General features: G+C 39.4%; 1 pseudogene; it reads left to right on the forward strand.

The window, feature by feature from the left end:
* Window positions 1-11584: 11584 nt before the first annotated feature.
* LOC145535725 (small integral membrane protein 15-like) lies at window positions 11585-11814 on the forward strand (annotated as a pseudogene).
* The last annotated feature ends 4700 nt before the right edge of the window (window positions 11815-16514 follow it).

A 16514-nucleotide genomic window follows, 5' to 3' on the forward strand; every position in this document is an offset into this window, starting at 1 on the left:
GGTGGGGGCATTTTTTTGGAAATCAATGTACTAGGGTAGTGGGGGCTTATGAAATGTGGCTTTTAGTCTCAGAATCTAGCTTATTGAATGGGCACAAAATCTGGTGCATCTCTTAGGCACTATTCTCAGAAGAAAATAAGTATCCATAAATGAAGTCTGAAGAACCAGAAGGAGAACAAATAGTTCACAGACAATGGTTCCTGTGCCATTCTGTGCCCACTGATCCAGGACCAATGGTACTTAGGAGCATTGCAAGAATACTCATGGTGCTGGCATAGTGCTGTGTCCACTTTAAGCATCTCAACACTAACCCAGGCTGGCAACTCAGTTTCCAAGGCAACCATGACACCTTGCTGTCTTGGTTCACCAGAGATGATGTGCATCCCACTGTTAGTACAGTTAACACATGAATTACGTTTCCTGTAGTGATGATGGTTTTGTACATTCTTTGGCATAACTTTCACACGTTTTAAAGAAAGCCAGCAGGGTTAAATTTATATTTGTGGCTTTGGAACAGAATGAGACTAATACTATTAAACCTTGACCTTGATCTTAACCTTGATGGTGACAGAGCCAGCCAGCCAATCCACTAAATTGGAGGTTCTCCTCATTCTGAAGGCAAATATGAAGTGGTAATTTGGACCATTATAGAAGAGAAATTTTGTCATAAAAAAAGAGTTAAATATAACACCTAAAGTTAAATTGTTATAATTCATAACTGATAATGAAAGTATTAACTGCTGGTCACATTTATAGCTATTCTTTCATGTCACTAATCAAAAAGTGAAAATAGTGTTTCTAATCTTAAAATATCTCTTCCTGGCTTGGAAAACAATTTGCTTTGAGAGTCATATGCCCTAAAGTAAATTTTTATTTCCTTGCTACCAATGTGGGACTGGAGGGGGGCAGTTTTATGACTCATATTTTCCAAATTCTCTGAAAGCCATAGAAAGTGTTTCCTTCCAATTCTATTACATGGTCTATTGTCAAAGTTTCCCCCATGGAAAAAAGTAGAATATGCTTGGAACGTTAGAGAACAGTGGCATTGGGAGGGCCATTAAAAAGCTTCCATCCTCCTCTCTCTGAGCAAATGGAGACCTGCAGAAACCCTGGAATTTGGCCAAAGTCAAACACTTAGTCTTGGATTTCAGACTAGAACCCAGACTTCCTGTTCTCCACAACTGTGGGTTCTTCCCTTCCCATTGCCCCTGAAAGGAGTCCTGCTTTTCTCAGGATCTTGGATGTTGACTATGGTGAATGGGCTGGAAAAGAGCATAGCGAGACGGAGTAAAATTTAATGGGGCATATCAAGGCTGAGAAAGAGGAAAAAGAGTTACAGTTTTCCAAAAGACCTAAAAATAGCCCTGGGAATGGAGAGAATTTAGACATTATTGGATAGTAAGTTACTATGGAATTTGCATTATATCTTTAAAAAATTAAACATATTTAGCCATATGTTAATGTCTACCCCTAAGGATTGAGAGATAACTAAATGAAAACATTGATCAGTTAAAAACACTACGTTCTTGAAATGCCAAAGGAATGTCTTCCCCGTTTGCTCTGAATGAATAAAGGGAAATTAAAATATGTTATAATCTTAGCAACTTACATCTTTAAAATGTGTGTGATAATCCACAATGGTGGAGGGCAAGCCTCTTATAAGCTGATCTTCAGTTCAGTTCAGTCACTCAGTCGTGTCCTACTTTTTGCGATCCCATGGACTGCAGCATGCCAGGCTTCCCTGTCCATCATCAACTCCCAGAGCTTACTCAAACTCATGTCCATTGAGTCGGTGATGCCATCCAACCATCTCATCCTCTGCTGTCCCCTTCTCCTCCTGCCTTCAATCTTTCCCAGCATTGGGGTCTTTTCCAGTGAGTCAGTTCTTCCCATCAGGTGGCCAAATTATTAGAGTTTCAGCTTCAGCATCAGTCCTTCCAATGAATATTCAGGGCTGATTTCCTTTAGTATAAGGATAAGGATTTCCTTTAGGATAGGATAAGGATTTCCTTTAGGGTAAGTTGATCTTACCCTCATAATTTATAAGCATTTAATAATAATGTGTTAATAGTGCAGTAGAAAATGGAGAGGTTTATGGACTGAAATGATTTTCTCGAATTCTCAATTTCCCAGACCAATCACTTTAGTTTTCTTCATGTAACCACCTGAACTTTCCTCAGAAGCTTAGATTGAAGAACAATTCAACTGGTTTGGGTCTTGAGGAAATAACATTGGTTTTCTTCTAAACTCAAGAGTTTGCTAATCCACTCAATCCATGGTTTTGTATTAGGTAGAATGTGGTGCCTACATGTTATGACTGGGGAACTGTTTGGGTAAGTTGATTTCTTTCTTGTGACCTTGGAGAAGTTAAGATACAGATTTACTTTTGGTTACTTTTTCAGGCCTCATTGAAACATACACACTTGAATAAGAGCGCTACACAAGATGAAACACCAAATGCATGGGTAGTTGGGAAGGCTTAGATCAGAAATGGAAGCCATGCCCTGCTGATGCTGATTCATGACCCCAGGACACAGCCACATCGGGGTAGACGGACAAGCCCATTCCCTTCAGGAACTAGAATAATGGAGAGGCTTGGATCTGGGCAGAAAGGTTCTACCCAGGTTCTGCCATAGGTATATTGTTTCACCCCAGAAAGACTGCCCATTGAAACAGGCTTAGTAACATCTATTTTAATGTACAAAGAAGTACCCAGCCACCGCTTGCTGAAGGACAATAGTTCATGAGAAAATGACATCGTATGCCAACAAATCAAAGTTTTCCCTGAACTCTTCACTATATTTATGAAATATTTTGGTAGATTCTACCAGAAATCTATGAAAACATGGGTAAATTCTTTAACTCAGTTATGAATGTAATTCCAAATTTCTCTTTGATTAAAGACATGCTGTACCCTCCAATGTTAATGCCATCTTCTCACATGGCAGACAGAACATTTAAAATTTGGTGACTAGGGTGGACATGGACATCCATGCACCAAGGAAGGATTTGTTGCCTCAGCTGTCAGTCTTCTCCAAGATCGCCTCAGCTGCAGAGTCGCCTTGCCCAAGGGTATGCTCTTCCAGGGGTGGCTTTCACATCCAGTGACTAATGTAGGTGGAGTCATAAGAGCCTGGCTATATTACTCTGATGAAAGACAACTCTAGCCAGAGCTGTCCAACTGGGTTGGCTGAGGCTTGTTGGCTGAGGCATGTCAGCTCTACTTCTCTTTCTGGCCAGGTGTGCTTCTCTCTTTGTGTTTGTGATGATCCCTAATAAATACCTTGCATCACACCTCCATCTTAGCCTCTGAGTCTTGGGAACCAAACCTGCAACAATAACTTTTACATATTTTATTGGCCTGGAAAAGGAAGCAAGTGCATCTAAGCCATCTTGTCTTCTGAAATGGTCCATAATATTTAGGGTTCAAATCAATGTTTCTGCTTCCTCTAAATGCACAGCTTCAACATATGTGCTACTGCTAAGTCGCTTCAGTCGTGTCTGACTCTGTGCGACCCCATAGACGGCAGCCCACCAGGCTCCCCCATCCCTGGGATTCTCCAGGCAAGAACATTGGAGTGGGTTGCCATTTCCTTCTCCATCAACATATGTACCAATATCTAAATGCTGGAGATACTGAGGTGAAAAAGCCATAGCTTTGATTTTCATACGTGTACAACCTAGCGAGGGTGAGAGATGACTATAATAAGTTCACTGGTGACACATAGAGATAATCCACAAGCAGATGTTCCTGTGTGCTTGGTTTTAAGGAGGCCATTTTTAAACCAAGGGGCTATGACTTTCAATAATAACATTATAATGGTACAGCACTTGCACAGATGGTATCTCATCCTTATGAGGTAAATTAATTACTACAAAAATCTCCTGGATAAGAGACCAGAGGTTCTTTGCAATTCTGTAACACCTTCTTTTTTTTTTTTTTCCTGAAACTTAAAAACAGAAGGCAATGACCACCAAACCATTTTGTGTTGGCATCTCTCAGTTCTCATTAGCAAACTACCATCCCAGAATGTAAAGGGCTTGTTGACACAAAGCATGAGGGGTTTGATTCAATGGAACTTTAGAGAATATGCTATTTGAGCATAAGCTTCTGCAGAAAATAAATATATTTCAAATTATATATGAAACCAAAGCTGAACTTGTGAGTTTAAAATCCTGTCATATTTGGCTGTAATCTTTTGAACAGCTTCAATATTTTCATGTTATGTATAGATGTTAAACTGAATGTTTTATTTTAAAATTGTTGAGAGTTAGACATGGCTACCTTAGTGCAGTTTGACTTGTGTGGCCTGTCATTGTCATCATCATTGTCATCATTTTTAAACTTGATTAACAGAGCATAATGAAGCAGACATTGAGCTTGGCACTTCCTCTGCTTTATCTCATTTAATCCTTCCAACAGACCATGAGGTTAATATTACCCTCACTTTACAGACAGTACAAGTAAGTTCTTATGGTTTCTAATCATTCAGACTTTCTTTGGTATCCGAGAATTCTTCTTTATCTTCAAGACAATCGCTAAACCTAATATTGCCATCATCATCGCAAAGTGTATTAAAGTAACTATCCATGCATATGTGCAGTGGAAAAAATTTTAAAGAGGTAAAGATCTTTCCTGGTAAGAGCTGACATCCTAAACCCTGTGTTTGGTTTTAAATAACTAAATTCTTAACAATGTGTCCTCTTCAATTTTGGTCAACACCAGCAGTGTTTTTCCCATAATCCTAGTGTCCAATTATTTCCTCTTCACATTGGGACAGTCTCCTTCACCAGCCCTTACTAAATTCCACAACTTCATTTGTGGTTCATGAGTTTTTAGGTAATTGTCATTGGAAGAAGCTCTCAGAAACCATAATACTAACAGAATAATTGGTCTGATAAAGGTACATGGAAGGCACATCATCCCACTGTCTCACTCTATAGAACAGGGTTCCTCAACCCCCCATCCCTCCCCCCTACACCCCACATCCCTCCCTCTGGCCACACAGCAGGAGGTGAGCCATGGGCCAGAGAGTGAAGCTTCATTTGTATTTATAGCTGCTCCCCATGGCTCTCATTGCTTGAGCTCCATCTCCTGTCATATCAACAGCGGCATTAGATTCTCATAGGAGCTCAAACCCTACAGTGAACTGTGCATGCAAGGGATTTAGGATGCATGCTCCTTATGAGACTCTTTCAGAAACCACTCTCCTACCACTCGCCCCAGCCGCCTGGTCCATGGAAAAATTGTCTTCCATGAAATCGGTTCCTGTTGCCAGAAGGTTGGGGATCACTGTTATAGAGGTTTCTGATCCTGTGTCTTCTGACTTTTCAACCAAGGCTCACGCCATTGGCCAATGCTAAATCCTTGATTCTTCTTGCATGGCAGTTTCCCATGATCCATGCAAATGAATTCTTCATTATTGTTGTTGAAACCAATATTCTAAGACTTTCTTTAATGGTTTGGACACTTTTACTCACTAACTCAGAGTGCTCGTTGTATGTTAAGATCATGAACTCTGAGGCCAGACTGCCTTACACCCCTGCTCTGCTGTTTACTAGCCATGTGACTTCTGGGCAAGCTATCTGGTCTTTCCGTGCCTTGGATTTCACATCTGTAAGGTGGGATGAGTCTATGAATAGAATTCATGGTTCTATCATGACGATTAAATAAGTTAATACATGATGTGTAGAAACCCAGAACAATGCCTGGCACTGAGTAGCACTCATGAGTATTAGCAACCATTTGCATTATGCATTCAGAGTTAGAACAAGTTGCAACTTCTCAAATAGAGCTTTGCCTAAACTGAATGGTATTCTTATCCATATGCTTCCCCAGAAAAATTTATGCATTCCTAAGATTTTCCATTATATTACTATACAATACAAAGTTTTCACTTTTAAAATTATAGTACTAAATTGGTAGAAATAAATCAAAGTTGGTTGCTATTTTGTAGCTTAATTTTTAGCTTGTGTATTCTGCTTTAAAATTACATTCACTCTAGAGGCAGAAGACATTTATTAGATCATTTCATTTGCCCTCCTCCATGCATGAATCAAGCTTAGATGAAAACAATGTGCAAGCTTTTTAATATATTTCTGGGAAATTAATTTATTCTCAAGTAATGTACAGCCTTTTCTTCCTCCCATCATTCAGTTATTCTCAAAAGCCCTGTCTTCTCTCCCTCTGCTTCACACCCCACCCTTTAATAACAGCTTACAGCTGTGAGTTAATGAGCCTATTCTGAGATACATCCTGAGTAGTGGCCTGCTGGAAGAACTTTATGAAGGCACATTTTTGGTTGCATTTAAACTTAAAGACACCAGAGAGTCAGGGACTGTATGTTCTACCACAAGGAAGGGAGGGTTATAGTAAATAGTACAAATTAATGCATTTAAATCATTTATGCCTTACATTAATTTCTACTTTACCAGATTAGTACAACTATGGATTAGCACAATTTACATAATCTGCCCCAAACAGGACAATTATTGATTAGCACAGCTTAATATACCTAAATCAATTATTTCTTACATTAAATTCTATTTTGCCAAAACAGTAGTCATTTACCCTTAGCCAGAAGCCTTTGTTGCAAATCTTGGATTTGAACGAAGAGTAGAATATCTGATTCAAATTGGAAGATTATAATTCTACATGATCGAAGCTGTAATGTGAGCCACATAAATCATTTTTAACTCCATAGTAGCAGCACTAAAATTTTTTTTAAACAGGTAAAATTAATTTTAACAACATATTTTACTCAATCCAATCTACCCCAAAATTGTTTCAACATGTAATCAATAAGAAAATTTATCACTAAGATTGCTCACATTCTTTTTGTCATATCAAGTCTTTGAAATCTGGTGCTTATTTTACATTCACAGTGCATGTCAATTCCAACCATATATTATTTTTGAAATATATGTACTGAAATCTTTTTGTAAAAAGGGGACAAATATAGTGGACAAGTCTAAGAACAAGAGCAAAGAGGTTGAGGGAACAAAAAAAGAGGTTGAACTGGTTTAGTAACAGTTCAAACGCAACAGTAACACAAGCAACAGTTACTTGGACATTTTGGAGACTTTACTGTCCACATGGCCTTGCTCAACAATATCTAGGAGTCAGGAAATCCAAATGCCCTCCTGGCTCCACCACCAAACTGCTGTGTGATCCAGAGAGCATCACTTATGTTTTCTACTACTCAGTTTTGTAGACCAGATTATGAAGATCTCTTCCCATATCATGGACATTCTACACACACACACACACACACACACACACACAGAGCCCTGCTCTAACACTTACCTATTCTTAAGATAAAGTTTCTGCTGTACTTTCACCACAAAGAAACCTTGTATTTTTACTTATTGAGTTTCTCATGTTTCCTGTTCTTCTTTTCAAGAGTTGTACATGGGTGATATTTTATATAAGTGATTAAAAGTAGAAGTAAGCTCATTGCTTTGACCAATCTTGGAACAGAATAATTGCTGATAATGCATCATTCATTTTGAGAACTTTTTTTTAAAGGTTAAATATGTTATCAATATATTTCACAAAAATGTATTATATTTTCATGATCTTTTCCTCGTAGCTCACTCTTCCTCTCTTCCCTTCTAACAAAGGCAGCAAGCAGCAGATGGATGGGAAGGGAGTGGGGTCGTTCAGTGGTGGGTGGGTGGGTCGGTCATCCCTTTGCTTTTGTATATCGAGTCCCTGGCTATATGCCAGGGGTACTTGAACAAAAATAAGAGCAGAGTGATACAGGCTTTTAGGCAGAGTGCTCATTCATAATTAAGTTGCTTAGTTGCAGGGCCATCAAAGGAAGACTTCAAATATCCTGACAGCAAAGCCACCTGTGCTAAAAGCAGAAGCAAGATGGTGCAGGGGAAAGGTGCAACTGATGGCAGACACTCAAGAAGCACCAAGCTGAGAGGCCATTTTGAAAGACAAAAGCAAGAACCCAGGCTGCGTGTCAGAGGAACCTGGCAAGCATTGTTAGATCGGGAGACTCAAAATCTATTGCTGGGGCTTGTGCTAATGTACAAAAATCTCAAACCTTTCTTTGTTCACTGTGCTGCCTTAAACGGGAGAGTCTGATTTTAAAATAATAAGCTTGTGACATCATTCATGGGATATTTATGCTGCATCCAGTATTGGGCTAGACTAGATGAGTACAATGTCTAATTTAATCCTCTCAACAACTTGGTTGTTAGGTGCATTTTACAGACATGGAAACAAAAGCTTAGAGCGGTTGAGTGATTTGCCCTGAGTCTCACGACCAGTAAGGGGCAGAGGCAAACTAACCACAAATCTCTGTCTGCATGCGCGTGTGCTCAGTCACTTCAGTCATCTCTGACTCTTTGTGACCCCATGGACTGTAGCCCACCAGGCTCCCCTGTCCATGGGATTCTCCAGGCAAGAATACTGGAGTGGGTTGCCACGCCCTCCTCCAGGGGATCTTCCCGACTCAGGGATCAAGTCTATGTCTCTTTCGACTCCTGCATTGTCAGGCAGGTTCTTTACCTCTAGCGCCACCTGGGAAGCCCTACATCTCTACTAAGCTTAAAATTCTTTTTCTTTTTGCTGCATCCACTCTCTATCCCCACACCTGCCAAGGTAGGACCTTCAGAAGTCACATTCCCATTGGATGACTGTATCAGAGGGTCGATCTATTGTAAAATCCTCCTACCACTCAAGTCTTTTAAAGACCAGCTCCTATTTCTAATAGGTCCTTAGTAACTTCTAGGGAATCTGGGGACTCTAGCTTACTACTGGGGCCCTGGAAACTTTCCAAAGAAACTGTAAGTCAGACTTTTCTTGCCTTTGAACCCAAAGGATTTGGGTACAACTCAGCTGGGTTTAACATAACAGAAAGTTTCCTGGATCATTTTCTTTTTGCTCCCCAAAATCATATAAAATAGAGGTATGGGACCAGGTTACATCATCATCTCAAAACACAGGGCAACACTGATGGTAGAAGAGGAGAAGCCCCTAAAGATACTCTAGTTGAGCAACTTTGCTTTATGCCCAAGAGGATCAGAGAGGTTAAGGCCACAAACCTAGCAAACAGCAAAGCAGACCTGGAGCCCCCATCTCTCCTACAAGGATAATGGCTATTTCATAACCACCCAGTTCTCCTCGCTCCTCAACCTCCTCCCCACTGCACCAATGGCCAAGTTCAGACTAGACCCACTGGCAGTTTGAGCTAAGGAATAACAGGTCCCTACAATACAGCAAGCCAGTACAGCTTTTGATAAACATGACCTACTTTTGGGAAGGGGAGAGATGGATAAATTAGGAGTTTGGGATTAGCAGGTATACCCTGCCATATATAAAATAGATAACCAACAAAGACCTACTGTTTAATATGGAGAACTCTACTCAATATCTTATAATAACCTATAAGGGAAGAGAATGTAAAAAAAATAATGTATGTGTTTATACATATAGGTATAATTGAACCATTTTGTTGTACACCTGAAACACAATGTTGTAAATCAATATTTCTATAAAAAGTTTTTTAAAAGGCCTACTCTTTCAAACAGGCAAGCACTACAGATAACATGTACCTCTCCAGAAATATAACCATCTCAGACACATAGCATGTGATACTGGCCCACTGTTTCTTTTTCAGTAGGCAAGAATTTTCAGTGTCAACACTCCAAAGCATTACATCACAGTAAACACTGTTTCGGACAACATTTACACTGGCAGGACATTTGGTATGTAGCCTTTAGATGGTGCTAATGTTCTACTTTTACCACAGAGTCTGCAAAAACTCTTTGTGCTCAGCATCAAGGAGGTAGAAGGGACCTTGAGAAGCTAGCTATATTTCAAACCTCCTGTTCCAAGCCCTGGGAACACACTGGCAAACAGGTTTGGAGCTATCTTGGTAAAAATACATTTATGAGGCATTCATTGCTATAGCTAGGTTATGGTCATGCTAAGTGTACCTTACCGAGTGGCTCAGATGGTAAAGAATCACCTACAATGCAAGAGACCCAGGTTCACATCTGTGGGTCAGGAAGATCTCCTGGAGAAGGGAATGGCTAGCCACTCCAGTGTTCTTGGGGCTTCCCTGGTGGCTCAGACAGTAAAGAATCTGCCTATAATGCAGGAGACCTGGGCTTGATCCCTGGATTGGGGAAATGCCCTGGAGAAGGAAATGGCTACTCACTCCAGTATTCTTGCCTGGGGAAATTCCATGGACAGAGGAGCCTGGTGGGCTACAGTCCATGGGGCCACAGAGTCGGACACAACTGATTGACTAACAATTTCTCTTTTACTTTTCACTCTTGGTAGGTCTGATGCAATCCATGCCACCAGTCAATACTTTAAATGTGAATATACATCCTCAGAATTCAGATCCATCTGTGCCTTTGTGCACTGAGTAGAACTTGTGGCTATCTTGATTCCTAATGTCTGATTGTGTCGCCAGATTTGTGTGATGGAGCCATTGATTTTGTGAGACAGTTTTCTTTAGGAAAGCCTCATTCATTCACTTATGAAAGAATTGGTGAAATCTACCATCATTCATTTTTTTTTCTGCCTCTGAAAAGAGTGATAGGGTGGGGAAAACACATCACACCATAGCAACCTTTCTACAGCAGGCCTTTATGTCTTATTTCTTCTCTTTTCCACACACTGTGAGTTCCTGAGACTCCATTCGTCTCACAGTCCTGCCAAAAGAGACAATGCTTTGCTCTCTAGTTTTTCTTTGCCAATGCAGTGAGTGACAGGCTGTGTCACAGTCTCATTGAGAAGCCTTTGACATTGTTGAGATTTTTATGCAGGGAAGAAAATTACTCCTTGTGCATTCCCATGGACAGCTCTGCACATGTAGGAGCTGACAGAGGTTCCCAAAGTAAGACACCACACTTAATATATACACTTGTGAGTGTGTTTGTGTGTATGTGTGTGTGTGTGTGTGTGTGTGTACGTGTGTTTATATATCTGCCCTGCGTGGAAGAGAAAGAAGAACAAGGGAGCAAAGAAGGGTAGAGATCAGGAAAGGGGTGAAGTTCTCACCCAGATTATCTGCTGAGAAAAAGCTGGGGAGAGTCATGATACCATCATTCTGATGTCTGAAATGGTATTATAGTGGAAAAACATGTTTGTCCAGAAAGATCATGTAAGGGACAGAATTAGATCCAAAGAGATGGAAATCTTTGGGAGACAGGATTCAACTCAGTTTCAGCAATAATTTTGTTATTGTTGTTCTTAAAATTAAAACAACAACAACTCTAGGATCCAAGTGAGCACTGGCCTGTGGGCAGGTCGGGAGAGCCACGGCTTCTGCCTTCCTGCTTCCAGCTTGGAGTATATAGATTTTAAGCCTTCAGTCAGAGTTTATGGTAGAGGTAAAGAAGAAGACAACCAAGCAAGGGTCATCTGGAATTATGATTGGCTAATAATCCCAGGTGGCGTTAGTGGTGAAGAATCTGCCTATCAATCTGGGAGATGCAAGAGATTCAGGTTCGATTCCTGGGTTGGGAAGATCCTCTGAAGTAGGAAGTGGCAACTGACTCCAGTATTCTTGCCTGGAGAATTCCATGGACAGAACAGCTTGGCGGGTTATAGTCCATGGAGTTGCAAAGAGTTGATATAAAGGCTTAGGTTGAGTATGTTGTGGAATGGGCTGCAAAGGACACATATGACTTCTTTTCAACAGTTATTTTGGCCCTAATGCCATTGTTTCTAACAAGTGCTGTATTGTCTTGGAAATTGGCTAAGATGATTGGGAAAAGGAGCAAAAGAAGAAACAAAAATATCCAAAAAATATTGCAAAAGCTAAATGATTGAAAAAGCATTGAAGGCATGAACAGGCTCTGCAACCAGAAGAAGTCATTTGGAAAATTACACAGCTTTGGAAGGACCCAGTAAGGTTTCTTTTCAGATCTTATGACGGTATTTTTTAGTAAACAAAGTCTAAGCATATGGAAGAATCATGTTAGTTCTCACCTGTACTGTAGCAACTTTTCAGCTTCAGTATAGAAGTCTGTTGACAGTTACTATAAATTGGCTCTTATTCTACAAATTCTTTGTAACTGATTTAGTCATTTGCCTTTTTGCAACTTAGGTATTAATACTAAAATGAAAACATCCTGTGGAGAAAAATGGCTTTAGATTATGAACTCTGTTCAAACAATGGCTTAAAATGGGGCCCTGTTCTGGACAAAGGAGATTAAGAATGTAAAAATCAGAATTGTCCTGAGGTGAAAAGCAGGCTTTGGCTTAAAAGAGATATGGTGTATTAATTACATCTCTTATCATTATCACTTATTTCCTCAAATAGAATCATTTCTGGCTTCCTCAAAGCAAAATAATATTATTTAATGAGTACTTCTATTTCCTGTATTTTTCGCATTTTAGCTTCTGTGATACTGGTAATTGTCAGACATTCTGCATTTTTCAAAATATAATTTTGTAAAGAATTCTCTTATTATCTTGACTGTGTAGAACACCACTTACTGGGTATAATAATTTTTGTACTTATGAACACCACCATTTTCTTAGAGATGATTTGAGTATAGTAACAATATGGTTTAAAACTTGGAGTAAAAATGCCAAACCTGTAGTACCTTGGAACCAGTTTATTCTCACTTGTGCTAAGAAGAAATGTGAGGTAGTTAAAATGTTTTTCAGATAATTTGTTGATTATATAAATACCAGTTTTGCTTTTTATTCTATTCTTTGTTTTAATTAATGTGGTAGTGACATCCTTTACTTTTTTTATCAAACAGGTTCATGGTGAAAATTAAAATTTCAAATTTCCTTTAAGGAACTTTTAAAGAGTAACAGTAAAGTCCTATTTCATAAACGGTAAAGAAAGGCTTAACATTTGGAAAATTTTCATTTGGCATAGTATTGGTTCGATGAAAAAGATGTACATTATGTCAAAATGAGACTATAATTAGAAATAAAGAGTTAAAGGATAGTTCCTTCATTAAGTAGCATAACTGGAACTTTTTACTCTAACATGGCTTTTAAAAATGCATGGTTAATAATTTTAGTTGTTATCAATAGTTAAAAGCTTATTAATGCTTTCCTAACTTCTGATAATGAATTTTAAATTACAAAAAAACTGTCCAATAGCTTTAATTTAAAAATGAAACTAGATATTGAAATAAATTTGATATATTTTTGTTAAAAAAAAATCTCTAGCTTACTGAAGAGTTTCAAGAATAGTACAAAGAACACTCATATGTTGTTGATCTAGATTCCTCAGTTGTTAATATTTTGCCACATTTGCTCTCTATCTCTGTCTTGTCTCTCTCTTTCTCACTCTTTCTCATATGTGTTTTCCCCTGACTCATTTGAAAGTAAATGACATGTAAATATCCTTATATTCCTAAATATTTCATCATGCATTTCATAATAATGACAGTCTCTTACATAACTTGGGGCTTCCCTGGTGGCTCAGACATAAAGAATCTACCTGCAATGTGGTAGACCTGGGTTCGATCCCTGGGTCAGGAAGACCTCTTGCAGAAGGGAATGGTAACCCACTCCAGTATTCTTGCCTGGAAAATCCCATGGACAGAGGAGCCTGGTGGGCTACAGTCCACGGGGTTGCAAAGAGTCAGACATGACTGAGGGACTAACACTTTCAGTATTTTACATAACTTGAGTAAAATTATACACTCCATACTCAAATTTCAGCAATTATTCGAATGGTATCCTTTGTAACTATTTTTTCCCTCTGATTCCAGGATCCACTAGGATACATTTCTGGTGATGCTAATAAGTATGAGCTTTTTAAGATTTTGGATTTTCAGAAGTAAAAGGGGCTGTATCAAATATCAATTTTCAAATATCAGCTTGGCAAGTATATCATATTGTGCTTACCAGTATGGCAGAATAAAAGATTTAAATAAACTCAACAACCCCATCCCTTTGTGATTAAGGCTTTCTGTGTCCTGTGTATGAAATCTGACTGCCCCAAAGTGGTGAAAATATCCTCTTAGACCTTATCCTGGAATCTTTTGTAGTCCTAGGTTTTAAATTTAAATTTATAATACATCCCAAAATAATTTAGTGTGTGTGTGAATGGAGTGAGGTAGAAGTCAAGGTTCTCTTTGTTTTCTATACAACTGGCCCAGTTCCATTTCTTTAGAATATTATTATCATGCTAATCATCATATCTTTAATAGATGAAGGGATCTGGCCAAAAGGTTGCACTCAAATGAAAGATTGGACAGAGAGGGGATTACATTGGGAGGGGGTGGTCATATGAGGGGCAGAGGGCTTACATTCTCTTGCCTCAAACATCAGGAGTTGGGATTAGTCCTGGGGGTTTGAAGGGTCACTTATGGTCTTCTTGTTGCATTTCAGAAGACAAGAGACTTGCTCATTGCTGTAAAACACACCTATTAGGGACCTGGCCAAATGGTACCACTCTGGGTAAGTTGTTCCTGCCCAGGGGAGAACAAAAAAATTAATACACAGGTGGGAACTCTTGTTTCTTATTTTTTCTTTTTTTTAATAAATTTATTTATTTTAGTTGGGGGCCAATTACTTTACAACATTGCAGTGGTCCCTGCCATACACTGACATGAATCAGCCATGGGCCCACATGTGTTCCCCATCCCGAACCCCCCTCCCACCTCCCTCCCCATCCCATCCATCTGGGTCATCCCATTGCCCCAGCCCTAAGCATTTGTCTCATGCAATGAACCTGGAATGGTGTTCTGTTTCACATATGATAATATACATGTTTCAATGCTATTCTCCCACCCTCACCTTCTCACTGCACAGCATATGGGATCTTAGTTCCCTGACCAACCAGGGATCAGACCCTCACCGCCTGCATTGGAAGCTGGAGTCTTAACCACTGGACCTCCATTGAAGTCCCCATAGGTGGGAATTCTAATGTGGATTTTAGTTGCAAAATACAGAGTGCCATAGGTGTTTGTTTCAAAGGGGGCTTGGTTGGAAGAGACATTCAAGCTGAGACTTGAAGGAAGGGCACAAAAGAGCCAGCTGAAGAGGAAGGTTAGATGACACCAGCACCTATGGGGATAGGGAAACTGGCAGCCAGCAATAGGCAGCCCCAGAGACTGGGTATGGGAAGTGAGGCAGAGGGTAAAGGAGCATAGAGATGACAAGGAAACGGATGCACTGGCTGACTTGCCTCTGCTACTTTGTACTGTGCGAAGGATTTTAGACTTGATTTTAGGTGCCTTGTGAAGCCTTTGAAAAATTTTAAGTGTTAGTGACTTTTCTGTGCAAAGAGCTTTCATGCACAGAAAAATATTCTTACCATTACTTGTGTCTTACTATTTAATTTATCAACATAATAAATATAAAAACCTTTACTTTTCAGCTTTTAAGCTCAACATATAAGCTATATTTATAACCTAAGTGATTTCTGTGTAAGAAAAAGAACCATCACTTTAATTGGTTATTTGATTAATACGCTCTTATTTCATAAATTTGACAAACCAAATTTTCCTCAATATTTAGCATCGGTTTCAACTTGAATTAACTGAATGATCTTAGATGTTTCAAACTATATTTACAAAGTTAATGCATTTGGTTCTCTCACAGCTACAAAGGCAGATTCACAAATCTAATGTGGAAAACTTTTCTAGCATTTAGTGGATCAAATTCTCTTAAGCATTTCAACGATCTTAAAAAAAGAAAAGAGAAGCCCATTTGGAGCAACACAAGCCTTCAACATTTGTCAGTACACTTGTCCAAACAGAACGTTCCCAAAGTGTTCTTGTTTTTAATACCTTCTTTGTGTTACTTAGTTAAGCAAATGGAATACATTTGCCAGTTCAGTTTAGCTGTTTCTTAGTCATAAATTCAGGGTTGTAAAAGTCTGACCAGAAGCGTCACAGGCCCTGTATTTTAAAACATTCCTGGGATTTCTTTTATTAAATTATGGTAAGACACACAGACATGGAAATGACTGCCACGAAAGAATAAGTTCTTACAGCTTCCTAGAATCAGGATGCACTCCACACAATTCAGGGCCACATGGGGAAGCGCCAGAGTCAGTCAGGAGGCAAAAAGAGTGAAGGGGAAATGTAAGCAAGAGCCTTTAGTGCAGTTTTTGTGAAAAGGAATGAGTGAGGCAGAGTAGGCAAACAGAGCAGGCTTGAATAGTGTGAATAATTTTGGCAGGCTCTGGCCATGAGGATGGTCCCTGGTTTTCTGGTACCTAGCCCTGGAGTGATTTAGGGCAGAGGGATATTGTCTTGGGAAGCAGGATCCTGATAAAAGGAGGCAGATGGAGGATATAGACTTAGGATTGGCTTGTTTGCAGCAAGTTGTTTGCTATTTTTAGGAATTAGCTAACCCTAGGGGAGGGAGTAGTCCTCCTCTAAGTCCACAAGGTCCCAGGATGCCAAAGCATCATAAAATACAGAAAATTTTTAAAAAATCATGACTAATATACCCCGGACATCCCACTTAAGGTGAAGCAGGAAACTATTGGGAAAGCCTCCTTCTTGTGGTCAGCTTTTGTCTAACATGTTACCTGACATGTGGGATTTAACAAACCACA

The sequence above is a fragment of the Giraffa tippelskirchi genome, chromosome X (genome assembly GCF_054371585.1).
Source record: "Giraffa tippelskirchi isolate mGirTip1 chromosome X, T2T-mGirTip1v1.2.pri, whole genome shotgun sequence".
NCBI lineage: Eukaryota > Metazoa > Chordata > Mammalia > Artiodactyla > Giraffidae > Giraffa > Giraffa tippelskirchi.